Here is a 19,469-nt window from a genome sequence, read left to right as displayed (position 1 = left end):
GGAACCGACTCCACGGTACTCACCAACAAGCAACAACGCACTATTTTCAGTAACTGAATTAGTGATGACTTTGCGCTAGTAGGTAAAAGCTGGATTTAAATACATTTTATTTCTTAGAAATAGCTGAAATTTATTGTTTTCAGTTCACTTTCTAACTTTACTTGCCTTCTGGATAATTAATTACTGCTTCTCAATTTGTATAGGGTTGGTAGTTGCATAAACCAAGATGCCTATTCTCACAGTCCAGAATTTCAAGGGGGATTTCTAGAGGGTCTGATAATTTCCCCAATAGTTTCCTCCACTTCTAAGCCATATTTAGTGCTTAGTCAACAAAGTGCCCTAGCCAAGGACTTTAAACTTCATAGTATTTCCGGGACAAAAGTAAGAGAATGGCTTTGTGCCCATTCTTCCTAATCAAGAAATTCTAAGCAAGTTTTCAATATCTCAAAATGCATTACTTTGACTCTTCCTTGCAAATTTCCCAAAGCTACCATAGATGTTATTTATCATTGAAGTATTTCCATCTACTAATTCCAATGATTTACTTTTGCTCAATTACCCAGATGTCAACTTCTTTATTTATTCTGTAAGAATCTGAATTGATACACTGGTATTCTTCATTCATTCATCAGATAATTAATTCTATGCTGCGTTGCACATAGGAAAAGCCATTTTGCTAAACAAGATAAAGCAGTTGAGTTAAAAAATAATCTCACCTTTGTGAGTTGTTCTGGAAAGTAAAGAAACCAAGGAAAGGTCAAATCAATCAAAATGTCCTGCTTGATACATCCTTGGAGAGTTAAGCAATGAGTAGGGCAAGAGCTGTTTCTGATAAACAGGAACAGAGAATGGAAGAGCCCATAAGATGATTCAGCCTGAGGAATAATGCTTTGTACTTCATGATTAAATAGACGGTATCTTACTAGAACCCATGAAATTTCAACTTTCATAATTCATGAAGTGACCAGGGCAATCTAGTTATGTACTAAGAGAAAGAAGAAGCCGCAATGTCAAAGTCATTTTCTGAATATCATGCTGAATATTTATACTCTCAGACTCTAGTCCTATAGTAGGATTGTGTCTCCTTGAACCTTTAGAGCTAATGCCAGTGAATAACCCAGCTAATGAATATGAGCAAATGTGATGTCATCTCTGGGCCACAACATTAAATTTTCAATGCAAAAAATCTCCTGGGATTTCTATTTTCCTCACACAACAACCAGCATAGTTTAAAGGTGGCTCTTTTGATAGTAGGAGTCCTTTAGGAACTATACTGAGTGGATCATCATTTCCACTCCACAAAGAATTTGGAACCTGGGTGAGAAGTAAGTTATTGTTGCTTTGACTTTCGAGATTTGGGAGTTGTTTGGTCCTTCTATATACTATACAACTTAACATAACTTAGAATACCCTGACTAATGTAATCAACTACATTCACATTCAGTGTATATTTATAAGAAAAAGAATATTTATGCTTTGACACTGTTGTTGTTGTTGTTGTTGTTAAGTGCCATTGAGTTGGTTCTGACCCACAGCAACCCTGTATAGGGTTTCCAAGGAGCAGCTGGTAAGCTTGAACTGCCAACCTTGCAGTTCAAATGGTTTTGCCGTCTGGCACATTAAGCCACAGCGGAAGAATTTGTAGTAGTTAACTTCTTTTTATCCCACTCATGATCAAAGACTGGACCAGATCATCAATTACTCATATGCAAATTCAAACTGAAGCTGAAGTCCATGAGAGCCAAAATATGACGAATAAATCCCACCTAAATTAAGAGATCATCTGAAGAACAGATTTGGTACATTAACCACTAAAGACTGAAGACCAGAAGAGTTGTGGGATTACATCGAGAACATCTTCCAGGAAGAAAACAAAAAGACATTGAGAAGACATGAAAGAAGGAAAAGGTCAAAATAGATGTCAGAAGAAACACTGAAACTTGCCCTCCAGTGTAGAGAGGTTAGAGCAAATGGAAGAAATGAGGAGGTCCAAGAGCTGAACAGAAAATTTCAAAGGTCAGCTCGAGGAGATTAAGCTAAATATATAACAATGTGTGCAAAGATCTGGAATCAGCATTTCTCAAGCTTGGGGCACTGAAGAAAAAATTCAAGCCTCGACTTTCAATATTGAAAGATTCTCTGGGCAAATTATTGAATTATGCAGAAAGCATCAAGAGAAGATGGAACGAATACACAGAGTTATTGTACCAAAAAGAAATGGTTAATGTTCAATCATTTCAAGAGGTAGCATATGATCAAGAGCCAATTATATTGAAGGAGGAATTCCAAGGTGCATTGAAGGAATTGGCAAAGAACAAGGCACCAGGAATTGATGGAATAAAAATTGAAATATTTCAAGAAAGTGGGGTGGCACAGAATCCACTCACTTATCTCTGTCAAGAAATTTGGAAAATATCTGGCTGACAGATTGGAAGAGATCCATATTTGTGCCCATTCCAAAGAGAGGTGACCCAAGGGAATGCGGAAATCATTGGACAATATCTTTGATATCCCATGAGAGTAAAGTTTTACTAAAGATAATACAGAAATGGCTGCAAGCATACATTGACAGAGAACTTCCAGAGGTTCAAGTCAGATTCAGTAGAGGCCGTGGAATGAGGGATATCATTGCTGATGTCCAATGGATCTTGGCTGAAAGCAGAGAATATCAGAAAGATGTTTACCTGTGCTTCATTGACTATGCAAATGCTTTCGTCTGCATCATGACAAGCTATGGACAACATTGCAAAGTATGAGTATTCTGGAACACTTTATTGTGCTTGCTCATGAGGAATCTGTACATGGACCAAGAAGCAGTTGTTCAAACAGAACATGGGAACACTGCATGGTTTAAAGTTAAGAAAGGTGTGTGACAAGGTTGTATTCTTTCACCATACTTATTCAACCTGTATGCTGAACAAATAAACCCAGAAGCTGGGTTATATGAAGAAAAACTTGGCATCAGGATTGGAGGAAGACTCATTAACAACTGGCGATATGCAAATGATATAATCTTGCTTGCTTAAAGTGAAAAGGATTTAAACACTTACTGATGAAGATCTAAGAGCACAGCCTTCGGTATGGATTACATCTCAATGTAAAGAAAACAAAAATCCTTACCACTGGACCAATAAACAATATTCTTATCAAAGGAAAAACAGTTTGAAATTATCAAGGATTTCCTTCTTCTTGTATAAACACTCAAGGAAGCAGCAGTCAAGAAATCAAAGAACATATTGCATTAGGCAAATCTGCTGCACAGGAACTTTTTAAAGTGTTGAAGAGCAAAGATGTCAGCTTGAGGACTAAGGTGTGCCTGACCCAAGCCATGGTATTTTTGGTAACCTCATATGCATATGAAAACTGGACAGTGATAAAGAAGAGCAGAGAATTGATGCTTTTGAGTTACGGTGTTGGAGGAGAATATTGAAAGTGCCTTGGGCTGCCAAAATAACTATTAGATCCATTTTGGAAGAAGTGCAGCCAGAGTGCTACTTGGAGGCCAAGATGGCCAAACTTCATCTCTCATACTTCGGACATATTGTCAGGAGGGACCTGTCACTGGAGAAGGATATCATGTTTGGCAAGGTGGAGGGTCAGAGAAAAAAAAGAAGACCCCCAATGTGATGGATTGACCAAGTGGCAGCATCAATGGATTCAAGCATGGCAACAATAGTGAGGTTGGCCCAGGATCGGGCAGTGTTTCGTTCTACTGTGCATACGTTCACTATGGGTTGGGACTGACTCCATGGCACCTAAGAACAACAACATGAGCAAAGTTGAGAGCATTTTCTCAGTAAGCCAATTTTTGTTGTTGTTGTTGTTAGGTGCCTTGGAGTCTGTACCAGCTCATAACAATCTTATATACAACAGAATGAAACACTGCCCAGTCCTGTGCCAACCCTCACAATGGGCTCACTTGATATCATTGCTGTGCCACTATGCCAAATCGTTTAGTTAGTGGTCTTCCTCTTTTTCAATGATCCTCCACTTTACTAAGCATGATGTCCTTCTCTAAGGACCAGTACCTCCTGATAATATATGCAAATTATGAGAGACAAAGTCTGATTATCCTGACTTCCAAACATTCTGGCTGTACTTCTTGCAACACAGACTTGTTCATTCTTCTGGAAGTCCAGGGTACTTTTATTATTCACCTCCAACACCGTAACTCAAAAGCATAAAGTCTTCTTTGGCCTTCCTTATTCACAGCTCAACTTTCACATACATATGAGATTAATGGAAATACCAAGGATTGGGTCAGGCGTAACTTAGTCCTCAAACTGCCATCTTTGCTCTTCAACACTTTGATGAGGTCTTTTGCAGCAGATTTGCCCAATACAATACTTAGTTTGATTTCTTGATTGTAGCTTTCATGAGTGTTGATTGTTGAGTCAAGCAAAATGATGCCTTTGACAATTTCAAACTTTTCTCCTTTTATCTTGATGTCATTTAGTATTCTAGTAGTGAGAATTTTTGTTTTCTTTACATTGAGGTGAAACCCATACTGAAGGCTGTGGGTTTTTTTTCATAAGTAAGCATTTTAAGTACTCTTTGCTTTCATCAAGCAAGCTTGTATCATCTGTATACCGTAGGTTTTCATGATTTTTCCTCCAAACCTAATATCAAGTTCTTCATATAATACAGTTTCTTGGATTATTTGCTCAACATACAGCTTGGTATGGTGAAAGGATGCAACCCTGATGCATATCCTTCCTAAATTTAAACCAGTCAGTGACCCCCTTATTCTGTTCGAACAACTGCCTCTTGGACTATGTAAAGGTTGGTTCCTCATGAGGACAATTAAGCGTTCTGGAATACTCATTTCCAAAATGTTGTGTATCGCAGACTGTCATGATCCACACAATTGAAAGCCTTTGCACAGATCCATCTGACATCGCAACGATATTCCTTATTCCACATCATTGTCTGAATCAGGCTTGACTCCCTGGCATTTTCCTGTCAATGTTGCTACCAATTTTAGTTATCTATTTTGCATAACAAACTACTACAAAATGTAAAGACTTAAAACAAACATTTTTAATTATTTATAAATTTCCAGCAAAATTTCTGGAAAGGATTAGGCTGGGCAGTTCATCTGTGATTTTTGTTGTGTCAACTGGACTCTTCCATGGCGCTTCTCTATCCCTATGTCTGAAGCCTCAGTAAACTTCAATAACTCTCTCTGTATAAATCCTTTCATGGCCTCATATTGGGCTTTTCATAACTTGTTCCTCTCAGGATATTTGCATTTCTTTCATGACTGGCTTCTAAAAGGCAGGAAAAATAATCTACCATGTTAGCTAAAAGGTAGAACCTGGGATTCGCACAGCAAAACTCTGTCATATTCCTGGTCAGTGCAGTCACAAAGTCCACCCACCTTTAAGAAGCTAGAAAATTGGATGACACCTTTTTTGGAAGTGTGGCATACCACATTGTGGAAAACCATAGGGATGGACTATATCATTGTAAAATGATTTTCAAAATGAATCCGCAATATTAAGCATATTGGTGAGTTTCAGGAAGATGAAAATGCTAAATATCTCACAGAATATATATAGCAAGGATGCAACAGTAGAGTAAACCATAACAATTGTAAGGATGTGGCATAGGACCAGGCAAGGTTTCATTCTGCTGAGCGTGGTGTCACTAAGCGATAGGAGGACACATAGTAACAATAACAAAGTCTTTATTACATTTGCAAAGTTCTTTGTGCTAGGCAATTTAACATTTTCTAAGGTTGTACATTTTAGGGTTATGGACATATTTAAGGTATTATTTAATCTATCATAAAGTACTTCAGCCGTGTTTTATCAGATGAACAAGATGTTTCAGTGCTAAAGCAGCTGAGGATGTGGCAGAATGTGGACTATCTTGATTTTATGCTAAAAAAGGTTGTACTGAAACTATTTTAGTTTAAGGTATGTTAGTGGGTTGGGAGAAAAGAATATGTAATAGTCTTTGTATTTTTAAGATAAATTTACTGGATATGTGGAAAAAAATATTTAGGCAAAAGGAACTAGCTCAGAGACTTATATATCAAGAATAGATGATAATGCTCTATATTGTGACATTAATAATAAGCTTGGGAATAAAAAAAGAAGAAGAAGAGTTTCAAAGATATTTTTAGTGTCGAAAATACTGGATGATCAATCCCCCTCTCCAGGTTGTAAAAGGGTATTTGTTCATTTAGATAATCTTCCTCCAGTTTTCTGGAATATATAATATTATCTTAGTAACATATCACACATTGTTTTCTTCTTAGATTGTATTTTCTTGACTTGGCTGATTTTAAGAATGCTTAAAACCAAACATGCCTATGGTTGCTATAATTTTTCTTTTTTTTAAATTTAAGGTACATTCTTACTTGGTAACTATGGAATTTTGCCTATGGGATCTCAAAAGGTGCTTGTTCTGTATGAAATACGTATTACAGAGTAAAAGTAGTAATGTTATAATGCGATGTGGGGCAAAGGTGGCTCTGCAGTAGTGTTTGGGTGATGCATAAAGTCTTAGGAAAGGAAATAAAAGTCAGCTATCTATTCTTGGAAACGCACAAACCACCTAAGATTAAAATTATTAAGAGACAATGAAGAGAAAAGTCACAGAATAGATGATGGGGAAATAATACATTCATACGGACACAGAAATTTGCAATGAAGGAATTTTTTTTTAATTCTGAAAGTGTACTCAACTTATTCTCAGACATCAGGTTTGTTCTTTCATAAATACTTACAAAGAAATGTTTTACAGAACATTTGCAGCACTTTCTAAGAAATAAAATGTTTCCACATCCCATTATTCTGCCTGTCTGCTCCCACATTTGTAAAGCAAGTATTTGAAGATTTTGTTAAACTTTTCTATAAGATTTTATCTTTGAGAAAAATATACTGACTAAAGAAAGGATTTATGTTTAAAATAATAAAAAAGATGGGAGAGCATGTCCAGTGGTTAAGTGTCCCGCTGCTAATGGGAATGTCAGAGATTCAAATTCACCTGTTACTCTGTTGGGAAAAAACCCAGTAATTTGGTTATGTAAAGATTTCAGCCTCAGAAACTGTATGGGATAGTTCTACTCTGTCATATATGATTGATCTGATTCGAAAACAATTAATTGGCACATAGCAGCAATGTATGTGTATGTGCACAAATACACATATACATAAACATGTGGTTGCTTCACAAAGTTCATAGGAAATTCCATTATCTTTCATTTCCACCTTTCCATAAACTTTTTTAAATTTCCTAGAGTGTATACACACACAGAGAGATATGAAGCTTTATTGGGCAGTTTTACCTCAGAAAACAGTGAACTCAAAATATGTAATGTTTCTGCATACTGGGACACTTGACAACATCTTTTTATGCTTGTTTTACTTTAGGTGTACTTTTGCTGGCTTGGATTTATCTATTTCTTTGTATTTATTTTTGTTTTGAAGAATTATTATTTTATAACATGGAGACTTTCAGAGTGAATATTACAAAATTTACAACCAGCAATAAATCGCTTGATATAGAGCACAGTATATTTGAAGTTCAATTGATATTTGGAAAACTGTCACTAATGTATAAGGTCAATCAGAATGCAGAAGAAAAAAAACACTGAGCACTATTTACTAATTCATCAGTTATTGTTGACATCACAGTTTGATAAGTAACTGCAAAATGTATGCCCACAAAGAAAAGGATTCAATCTTAATTTAGAGCTTGGTGTTTTCTTAAAAAAAAAAAAAAAAAAAAGCAAACAACAGTATAACATTCCAATATAGATTAATAATAATTATTAGGTACAGAATAATATTAATGTTGGATGCATTGCATGTTATGCTTCCTTTTGGTATTCACAAGCAATTTTTTCTAATTCCCATAGAATCTGACTTATGGAGACCCCATACATTGCAGAGTAGAATGGCTACAACATAGCCTTTTCTTTTTTGTAATCTTAACAGAAACAGATCACCAGGACTTTGGTTTGCAGTGTTACTGGGTGGGTTCTAACTAGCAGCTTTCAGGTTAATTGTACAGTGAAAATCATGTGTGCCAGTGAGAAAGCTTCTCAAACCTCAGTGCTATCTAATTATTATTGCAGAGTTGTAATTAAAAATAACTGACTGATTTCAAATGACCCTCTAACATATTTTTAGGTATTCTTCTGTATTAGTGTACATGTCTGCTTTATTGTTCATCATTTTATGAAGAGAAAAAAAAAACAAACATGTTATAAAGTTGATGTCATATTATTCTTGTGAAGTAGATACATCTCTTTCACTTTTTAGTGAAAAATAAAAACAAACTAATTTATGAAATCATTGTCCTTATCTTCTGGATATAAAGAAGGTGAGCATAAACAAAGCTTAATGTAAATCACATAAACTGACAGTTTGGTTTGCCGGTGTGGACAAATGATGACACAAAAATGGAACAGTTAAAAATAAACAAAACATTTATAAGCCATATGTAGTCTGTACAAAAGTACTGCTTGGACATTAGGGGAAAAAAATCAGTATCTTACATGGAATTCAGTAGAATATATCTAATTTTTTTTTGTTTGTATTGATAGTAAATGAAAACCATTAAGTAGAAAGAAAAAAATAAAACAAAACCCAAATACCCCACAAAACCCTGCAGTCAAATGCTAATCCACTAGTTATCTAAACTTATACATATGCATATACACAGATGCACATGGAAAAAATGTAAGGATGTTCTGGTGTTTAAAAAAATTAGAATCAGATTTAATTCATAGAACATTAGGACTAGAAGAAACTTACAAAATGACATCATCCAAGCCTGTGTTTATTGCTGAGGAAAATTATTACTTCCCTTGCCAAGGTCATAGAGTAAAAGTGTTCAAAGTAGAATCAATTTCTCTTGCTAGTTCTGTTTCCTTTTACTAAAACACTTTGTCCCATCTATCTAGAGAACCAGGAAAGAATATAATAAAAGCACATTTCTAAAATCCCAAGATCATTTTAAGGGATAATACCTTCTCCCATCATCATGTTCTGGAAACTTGCCATTCAATTTTTGATCCCAAACATATTAGAGGCTTTGCTAACAGCTCTTTAAGTCAGTGACTCAACTAACACAAGGACATTTCTCTGTTTAACCTATGAAAAACATAGAATGAGGTTGGAAACTAAAATAAGTTTGATAACAGTGACACTTATTAAAACATATTTTTATTGTTCAGAAACATTCTATGCTCAAGTAAGGAGGATAGAGTAAGAAGAAAATGGAATTTAATCTTAACCTCTATTGCCTAGAATAAGAATTAGTGATACAAATAGCTTAATTTATTATCTTCCTTTAGCTTTGTCTGTTTGTTTCATTTTTTCTTATGTGCTATTTATTTCTCCTTATGCCGTGCAATGGGAAACATTCTTTGCTGCCCAGCCACAATCATAACCCCTATAACTCTACTCACTGAGCAAGTGTCACAAGAACTCCTATGCAACATTATATACAATAGACAGCAGCCAAAACCATCCAAACACCCCAAAATTTCACTACATTAAAAGAGAACTGTGCACACTTCCATTTTAAAACACATCCATCAAGGCAGGTAGTCCATGACTAAGAGCACACTAATGTAAATCTTCAGTTAAATATAAATACAATGATAGCACTATGTCTCAGAGACAACAGACAATTTCAGTTTGCACAAAGAAATATGAGACAGAGGCTTAAACAATTGACCAAATTGTAGAGACAGAAAATGTTTCAGAGGAAGAGAAGGTATTGAAATTACCTGATAAAGAATTAAAGAATATGATATTTAGGTACATTCAATAGATTTAGAGAAATAAATCTTCAGAAAAAAGCTTTAGAAACATTCAGAAAATGCTACAAGAACAGACAAATTAAATGAAAATTGGAAACAATACAAAATCTGCAAATATAAATTAAGCAGGTTAATAGTAAGATTTCAGAAATGGAAAAATACACTAAAGAGTAAAGGAGTAGATTTGAATCAACTAAAGGATGAATTAATGAATTTGAAAACAAATCTTTCCACAATGTTTTTGTTGTTAAGTGCCCTCGTTTTTAAGTTCTGACTCACAAATTTGAATAGCATTTGTGAGGAGCACCTTCTGAGTCTGAACTTCTGATCTTGTGGTTCACAGTCCAGTGCTGAACCTACAGCACTACACCAGGAGTCTGCTAAAGTAATTATAGAAAATAAGGGAAAAATCAAAAGAAAGCCCAAGATTTCAAGAGAAATATCTTACATGTGATTGGAATTCTAGAACAAGAAGAATATATTCCTAATATCATGAAAGATGAGAAGATAAAATATTCATGAAGCTGAGCAAACCTCAGAAAGGACAGACACCAAAAATAATCCAGAGATATTATAATCAAACTTTCCAAAACCAAAGACAATTAAAGAATCCTGAGAGCAGCTTGAGAAAAAAACAAAACAAAATAAAATACCTACAATAGTGAATAAATATGGCTAATCTCTGATTACTCAACAGAAATCATGCAGGCAAGAAAACAATGGAATGACATACATAAAACTCTTTAAGGAAAAAAATGGCAACCAAGAATATATATCCAACAAAATTGTTCCTCAAATATGATGATGAAATTAGGATATTCCCAAATAAAGATAAATGAAAGGAATTTGTACAAAGTAGACCAATTTTACAAAAAATACTAACGGGGATTCTTTGGACAGCAATCAACATTAGCAGACAATATCCTGAAATCAGCATATATAAAAACACATCAAAAGCAGTGCTCAGAAGGAAATTTATAGCAATAACTGCACACATCCAAAAAGAACCAAGAAAGAAAGTTAACACCTTAACCAAACATCTCTAAATATTAGTGAAAAGGCAGTAAACTAAGCCTACAGTCAACAAAAGAAATGAAAAATTAATAAAGATTAGAGCAGAAGTACATGGTAAATAGAAAACAGAAAAACAATACAAAGAACCAAGACAAGAATTTGGTTGTCTTTATTATACAGTACTGCTATAACAGAGATACCACAAAGGGATGGCTTTAACAAACACATTTATTCTCTCACATTTAGGAGGTTAGAAGTCTAATTCAGAGTGGCAGCTCTGTGGACAGGTCTTTGTCTCTCTCAGCATCTGTCAGCTCAGTAATCCTGAGAGAGATCTCCATGAGCCTTGGCTTTGATCTTTCCTTGGATATTGGAGCTTCACAAGTCAGAAACCTTGCATCCAAAGGATGCACTTTGCTCCTTTATTCTAGGTGGTTATAGGTTCCTCTGAAATTTGCTTGCCTGCTTAATCTCTTTTATAGCTCAAAAGAGGTTGACTCAAGACCCAACCTAATTATGTAGATTGCATCTGGGCTCATTAATACCATAGAAATTAAGATTTAAAACATATAGGATAGTTACAACAGATCAGGTCTGATCACATGGAGGGTTAATTCCTCTGAGCCGCTAAACTTCTGAAAATCCTGGCCTAGGTAAGTAGCCACAAAACCTTTAACTACCACATTGCCACTACACAGATGAAACATCCTGTCCTTTTAAATAATTGTAAAGGTGTAGACACAATGGAATCCTGGTGTGGCACTTTAGGATCACCACTGGACTGCAAACCATAAGGTTGGCAGTTCAAACCTACCTATCAGGGTTTCCTGATAGGAAACATTCTTTGTGGTTGTTCTGTGGTTAGGCCCCTTTCCTTATTCTAATTACCTAGCATTCTTTCCTGAAACAAAGGAAACCCTGATGCAATTACTCATTATTAGCTGCTTCTCTCTAAACAGTGACATTTAGGTGTCAGGGTTTCCAGCCCTTCCTATTTATAAGCTAGAGTAGTTGCAGATGCTCCTCAAAGATGTTGACAGTTAAGGTCCAAGACACTAGGAGAGAACACAGAGAACACAGGCTGACGGCCTAATCTCTTGTATGAAGGTAAATTGGATCACCATATACTGGCCCATACTTTTGTGTTAGCAGGATTTGTCTGTGAAAAGTTACAAGTCTTTTGACAACAAAAGAGGTTAGTAAGTTCAATAAACATAAGCAGACATAATATAGTAGCTAAGGATCCCAGCAGTGGACTTACCAGGTTACAGAGGGGAGATATGCTTTTATTTGTGACCATAATCTTGGGTGAGAACATTTGTCTGTTCTTGTAGCTACTTGCTGTACTTTGAATTCAACTTCTCCTGTTGCATTTATGTAATGCATCAGATTGTATTAGCAACTGCACAGACTCCACCCTCTTTAGCTTGTACATAGTTGAGGGCTATGTGATAGTCTATGACTATATTGGCCAATAGTCTAATGATTTTTTAAATTAAAATACTGAATTTACTTCACATGTATATTCTTGTCTCCCCAACATTTCCATTTGTGTGACCACTGCTATTACTATGTCCTATTATAACACTCCATACATACTTAGAACCAAGCAAAGGGTGGAGTTCCATCTTTAAAAACTAAACAGGCATTTTGGACAACACATTCTTGACAAAGGAACCTGGACACCATTTATCAGACATGGTAGGGAAAGTTCTCATTCTGCATTATTAAAAAAGGACAGCCAGATATCAACTGTTACAGAAATGAAACGAGTCAGAAAATTGTAACAAACTGCTTTAACTATTTTCTTAAAGAGATTGCCTCCACTGCCAGAGATTTTTGAATAGCCTCTTATGCATCATCCAAAAACAATTCTTCACATAATTAATGAATTTTGGAAGGAAACCACCTTTTTCTATACTTGCTTGCATTTTTGCTTTAATATCTTCTGCAGAACTGGGTCCTTTGGGTGTATTTTCTGTGTGTGTGTGTTTTTTAAAGTATTCTTGACCTTTTTGATCTTGGTGTTGATGATTTTGAGTCTTTCCATTATGGTTTGATTTTTATGCATTTTTACTTGGAGTATTCCATATAGATTTATTCACTCAAACTTTTTCTTCCTTTTCATCATCATCAGCAGCAAAATCATCATCATCATCATAATCATTATCAACATCTTCTTTATCTGCAGCAAGTTTTACTTTTTTCTGTGGAAACTTGTTACCACTCGCAGGGACAGATTGCTTTCCTGATATACTTAAGAGATTCACATCTCCCTCCTCTTTCTCATCTGACTCTGCATCTTCCATCACAGCTACTGAGTGGTTTCCATTAATATGCATAGGCCCTGAGCCACACTTTAACCATAAAACCACTGGTGGTGTTATTTCTATGCCCCCCAGGGAGACCGTTGGCTGTATAGACATTTTCAAAGTTTTCAGTATAACTTTAATTAGGCTACCTACATAATTCCTTGCCTCTGCTTCAACAATGTAAAATTCATCCTTTGCAACAGCCCCTAAACTAATCTTTCTTAAAGATAACCAGTGCTCATTTTCATCATTATCCACCTTAAAGGGATAATCTTTACTGGCTCTTAAATTCACAACCAAAAAGATAGTTTAGGGGCATCAGAGGGGCTCATGTCCATCTCTATCAAATTCTCCAGGGGGCAATGGTGCACACTTAGGGGTATAGAGAAGAAAGGCGGTGATAACAGGGTTGCTGCTACTGAAAACAGCTGTGCAGGATGGAATCACACCCAGTCTAATAATTTTTTAATGGTTCTCAGTGATTGTCTAGAAACTTTCCCAGGAGGGGGCCAGTCACTGGAGAAGGATATCATGTTTGGTAAGGTTGAGGGTCAGAGAAAAAGAGGAAGACATCCAATGAGATGGATTGGCCAAGTGGCAGTGTCAATGGACTCAAGCGTGGCAACTGTAGCGAGGTTGGCCCAAGATCAGCCAGTGTTTCGTTCTGCAGTGCACAGGGTCGTTATGAGTCGGTACCAACTTGATGGCACCAAACAATAACAACAAGGTCTATTTCATAAAGTTATGTCCAAATCCTAATCGACAGAATTAGGTACCACAGGAAATTTTGGCTGACCAATCCATTGGCCTTATTTCTTTTTCAACAACTGCTTCAAAACCACCAATTGCTTCTCAGAAACCCTATACAAGGTAACTATGAGTCAGAACCAACTAGATGACACTTAACAACAACAGCATGGATGCTAAATATTTTTCCTACTTAATGATGTAAAACAGACCTAAATGTATGATAGAAATGAATAATGAGTATTATAGATTACAATTGCTTTCTGCCAATACGTGATTGGATTTTCTGAAAGGGGAGCTAGGATTTGCTTGAAAGAAACACAGACTATTGGTTCGAATTCAATATCCCTGCGTATAGATTATTTGAGGCTTAGGTAAAAAATCTGAGTTCCTTCAGGAAATGTGTATCTAGAAAGACATGCAGACCTACATGGAATTGTTGGCAGAGGAAGAAATTTTAATTTAAAGAAAGGAGCTACAGAAAAGAGCAAAGACACTGGTGAGCAGGACAGTAAAATTTAGGGGTAAATAAAGGTGATGACCGACCAACATGATGAAGAGATTCTTAAAATGTTAAATACATAGTTACATATGAGTAGATATGGAGTCAATCACCCAAACTAAACAGACAAGCAAACCAATGTATCATAGTGGATACATCTTTAGAGTATTATTTTATATTCTATTGGGGTGGTGGTGGTTATGTGCCATGGAGTCGGTTCTGACTCATTGCGACCCTGTGTAGGGTTTCCTAGGCGGTAAATCTTTACAGGAACAGAAAGCCTTATTTCTCTCCTGTGGAACCGCTGGCAGTTTTGAACTGCTGATCGTGAGATTAGCAGCCTGACTGCAACCACTACGCTGCCAGAGCCCCTTATTTTATAGTATATAAAAAGGTGAAAATTACTATTCCAATGAATATTTCAGAAGAAGATAATCGAAAAACCTAAATTCCATGAAGGTGATTTCTCCCAATGGACATACAGTGTGGAAGAAAATAAAAGAATGTTTCCATTCTCTATATTATCAATATCTAAATGACTGGAAGTATTCAAGAAAAAACATGACCAATCCTTGTTAGATCTTCAATAAAGCAAACTGCCAGTACTTTTAGTATCTTGAAACTCAGGCATTTAACAACCTACCTTACATTTAGGTAATTTAGTTCCTGTAAGGGAAGATTGGCAGAAAAGAATGTGAGTGAAGCACTCTCTTTAACTAAAGAAAAATGGATTCCGGGCATTAAGTGCACAATCTTCTATCATGTTATCCTGCCAAGACACTTCACGTTTACATTGAAAGAATCATTCAGAGGACAAAGGGTAATTGAGATATCGACCTTAGCCACTCCTTGATCTTAGAAACCTGTCACCTCTCTATATAAAGTAATGACAGCTGTTGCTACTCAATTAGCCTTCCAAAAAGAGAAACAAAGTTCTCTCTGCATTGCAAAAAATCAAGTATCTACACAATATTATATCTGTGAAAACTTATGATAGATTCTAAAGTAGTGGTGGTAGGATTTTAACACATACTAGATACCAGGAATAAGGTAAAATCACCATGTTGCCTGAAAAGTAACTAGGTAAATCATCTCCACTGATTCTACATCAATCTTTTCTTTCACCTCTTCCATCATAAATTAACAAAGAAAGTGTAATTTTCTCAAAGTGGAAGTCTCAAGTGGAAGTCCTAAAGAATAATTTAGAGATTACTGGCGACTTTAATGTCATTTAGAATTTTGTTTGTAACCCTGAGTTGAGAAAGTAACATTCTACATACTTGAAATAGCTTTCTCTATTGTTAAGTATCAATTAGGTTAGAAGGAAAAAAAAATATATTGAGTTTTTCTTAAATATTAGATAGCATGAAATTTCCAAAGCAACATTGATTTAAGTTTCACTTAATAATATGAAGGCTTTAAGAAAAAAAAAAATCATAAGAGCAGGCTGAGATCTCAATTACATAACTATATAATATTTCAAAAAGAATCAAGTAAATAGGATATGTGTGTGCATGTGAGTGTTTGAGGATGGGAAATTGGTTAATATGAAGGAAATGAAGAAGGTAAATGAATATAGATTGAGCTTATATCAGTTGTTGTTGGTAAGTACCGTGGAGTTGGTTCCGACTCATAGTGAACCAACACAGGGTTCCTGAGACTGCAAATCTTTAAGATAGCAGAAAGCCTCATCTTTCTCCCACAGAACAGCTGGTAGGTTTGAACTGCCGACCTTGAGGTTAGCAGCCCTATTCATAACCACTAAACTACCAGAGCTCCAGTATATCATATAGTAAGTATAATTATACATAGCTCTTTTTTTTCTTATTTTACCTCAAAGCTGACTTAAGTGAACTGTTTATTATGTACCTTGTATTAATGAGAAAACTGAATCTGAGTGATTCAATATTATATCTAAGGTCAGAGATCATTGAAATTCAAACCAAGAAACCCTCAATTTCAAGCCTCATTTTACTCTGTATTCTTCATAAACCTATTCCAATTACATATCTTCATTGTTGTTGTTGTTGTTGTTGTTGTTGTTGTTAGGTGCCATCCAGTCCACACCAGCTCATAATGACCTTATGCGCAACAGAACGAAACACTGCCCGATCCTGGGCCAACCTCACTATTGATGCTATGCTTGAGCCCATTGATGCTGTCACTTTGCCAATCCATCTCACTGGAGGTCTTCTTTTTCTCTCACCCTCCACCTTACCAAACATGATATCCTTCTCCAGCCACTGGTCCCTCCTGATAATATTTCCAAAGTATAAGAGATGAAGTTTGGACAGCCTGACCTCCAAGGAGCACTCTGGCTGCACTTCTTCCAACACAGATCTGTTGGTTCTTTTGGCAGTCCATGGCACTTTCAATATTCTCCTCCAACATCATAACTCAAAAACATCAAGTCTTCATTACTGTGTGTTAATAAAGAGCTATACAGAGTTTCCTCCTCAAAGTAGAGTTGCCCTTAATGATGTGGATAGGGTAAAGCTTTCAGGATCTTCATTTGCTGATGTGGCATGACACAAAATGAGAAGAAAAGTTGCAAACATTCATCAATAACTAGAACATGAAATCCATGAATTATGAATCTAGGAGATCTGGAAGTTTTCAAAACTGAAATGGAACTCTAGTTCTGGGGGTCAACAAACCTAGCTCCCTACACAAATGCCTGGAACCATGTCACTCGGACAATGTGTCCATCAAAGGCACCCAACTCCACCAGCAATCCTCTGCTTTAAGGTGCTCAGATTTACCTCTATAGTTTGTAAGCCTAGTTCCCCAGACATGTGCCCAGAAGCACCCATTCTGACATCGATTTTCCTGCCAAGTATACTCGGCTTTCATTCTTCCAACAAACTTCTGGTTCTACTGTTTCATCACTTCTCTGCTATTTACTGTCTCTGGTATAACATGCATCAAGCAGTTCTGGTGCAAGGATCTTAGGTCCAAAGTACCTGCTATACTCCTATCCATTCTTTCTTGATGGTAGTATGATTCCTTTGTGTCTCTTAGATGGTTCATTTTACACCTAATGGGGTGGCAAAACTAACCAATCCCCACATTATGTTGTTTTTGCATGGCCCCACTCCACTCACCAGCCAGTTTTTCTTTCTGTGGTGAATTCCATAACATTGTTCCTGTGATGTTGGAAACTATGCCATCAGTATTTTAAACACCAGTTGGGCTACCCATGATAGACAAGTTTCAGTGCAGCTTCAAGACTAAAGCAGACTAGTAAAAGGGAGAGTCAGACCACTTAGGAAGCATTAACCACTGAAAAGCTGAAGAATAGCAGTAGATCAGTGTTTGTTATAATGTCAGGAGATGAACCTGCAGGTTGGAATATACTCAAAATATGACTGGGGAAAAGCTACCTCCTCAAAGTAGACTTGACCATAATGACAAAACTTTCAGGACCTTCATTTGCTGCTCATACACAACTCAAAACGAGAAAAAAAGAGCTGAGAGGAAAGAAATATACATTAATAATATGAATTTGAAATGCACAAAGTATATTTCTAGGAAATAATCTAGGAAAATTGAACATTGCCTAAAATGAGATGGAACACAGAAAGGTCTATAACCTATGCATTTAGTGAGTTGAAATAGACTGGCATCAGTCATTTTGTATTGACCAGTTATATTATTTACTATAGTGGGGCAATTTGAAGAAGAATAATGAAGCAATCACTGTCAAAAAGAGTATTTTGGGATCTATCTTGAAGCACAGTGCTGTCTATGGTAAGAGACTATCCATATGCTTACAAGGAAGAACAGTTAATATCACTACTCTTCAGATTTGCACATCGACCAACATATCCAATAAAGATGAAACTCAAGAGTACTACCAATCTCTTCCATCTAAAATTGATAAAATATGCAGCCAAAATACATTAATAATTATTGGTGATTGGAATATGAAAGTTGGAAATGCAGAGGAAGGATTAGAAGTTAGAAAATATGGCCTTGATAATAGAAATGATGCTGAAGACAGCATCACAGAATCTTGTAAGACTAATGACTTATTCATTAAAAACACCTTTCTTCAACAACATAAAAGATGACTATATTCATGGACCTCACCAGATGAACAAACCAAGAATCAAATTGAATGCATCCATAAGAAGAGACAGTAGAGATGTTCTGTGTCACCAGCCAAAGCAAAGCCAGCTGTGGAACAGACCATGAATTGCACATGAGCAAATTTAAGGTGAAGCTGAAGAAATTAAAACAAGTCCACAAGAGCCAAAATATGACTGAATATATATCACTTGAATTTAAAGATCATCTCAAGATCAGATTTGATACAGTAGATAAACACCAAGGACTGAAGATCAGAAGAGTTGTGGGATGAAATCAAGAGCATTATATATAAAGAAAGCAAAAGGTTATTAAAAAGACAGTGAAAAATGAAAAGACCAAAATGGATGTCATCAGAGTCTCTGTAACTTACTCTTGAGCATCGAGAAGTTAACACAACTAGAAAAAATGAGTAAGTTAAGGGGCTGAAGAGCAAACGTCAAATGGCACTTGAAAAGACAAATTCAAGTATTATAATGAAATGTGCAAAGACCTGGCATTAGAAAGCCAAAAGAGTGAGCACAGTAAGCAATTCTAAAGCTAAAAGAACTGAAGAAAAAATTTTGAGACTCAAGTTGCATAACTAAAGGATTACAGGGGCATAATGGAAAACTTTTACGCTTTTGTACCAAGGATTTTGAAAAAGTCTAATCTTGCCAACAGATTGGAAGGGATTCATGTTTTTACCTGTTCCAAAGAAAGGTGATTTGATGAAATGAAGATGTTATAGAACAATATTACTATCACATGCAAGTAAATTTATGTGGAATAGAATTTATAAAGGTTTGCAGAAATATATCACTTGGGACCTGCTAAGAATCCAAGCTGGGTTCAGAAGAGGATATAGAGTGAGCAATATCATTGCTGAAGTCAAGCGGATCTTGGTTGAAAATAAAGAACATCAGCAAGATGTTTATGTGTATAAACCCATTGAGCAGTTAGGTTCCAACGGATGACCTTGTGGTGCACAGTCCAATGCTTCCCTATGAAGCCTTCACACTTCCATAACATAAGCTATTTA

General features: G+C 36.0%; 1 pseudogene; it reads right to left on the bottom strand.

Annotated features, from left to right (window-relative positions):
• Positions 1-12,606: 12,606 nt before the first annotated feature.
• Positions 12,607-17,172, bottom strand: LOC102842021 (annotated as a pseudogene).
• Positions 17,173-19,469: the final 2,297 nt, after the last annotated feature.

This window comes from Chrysochloris asiatica, unplaced genomic scaffold, assembly GCF_000296735.1.
Source record: "Chrysochloris asiatica unplaced genomic scaffold, ChrAsi1.0 scaffold00005, whole genome shotgun sequence".
Classification (NCBI taxonomy): domain Eukaryota; kingdom Metazoa; phylum Chordata; class Mammalia; order Afrosoricida; family Chrysochloridae; genus Chrysochloris; species Chrysochloris asiatica.
The sequence above is the reverse complement of the archived record's forward strand: the minus strand, read 5'-3'. Positions and strand labels throughout refer to the sequence as shown.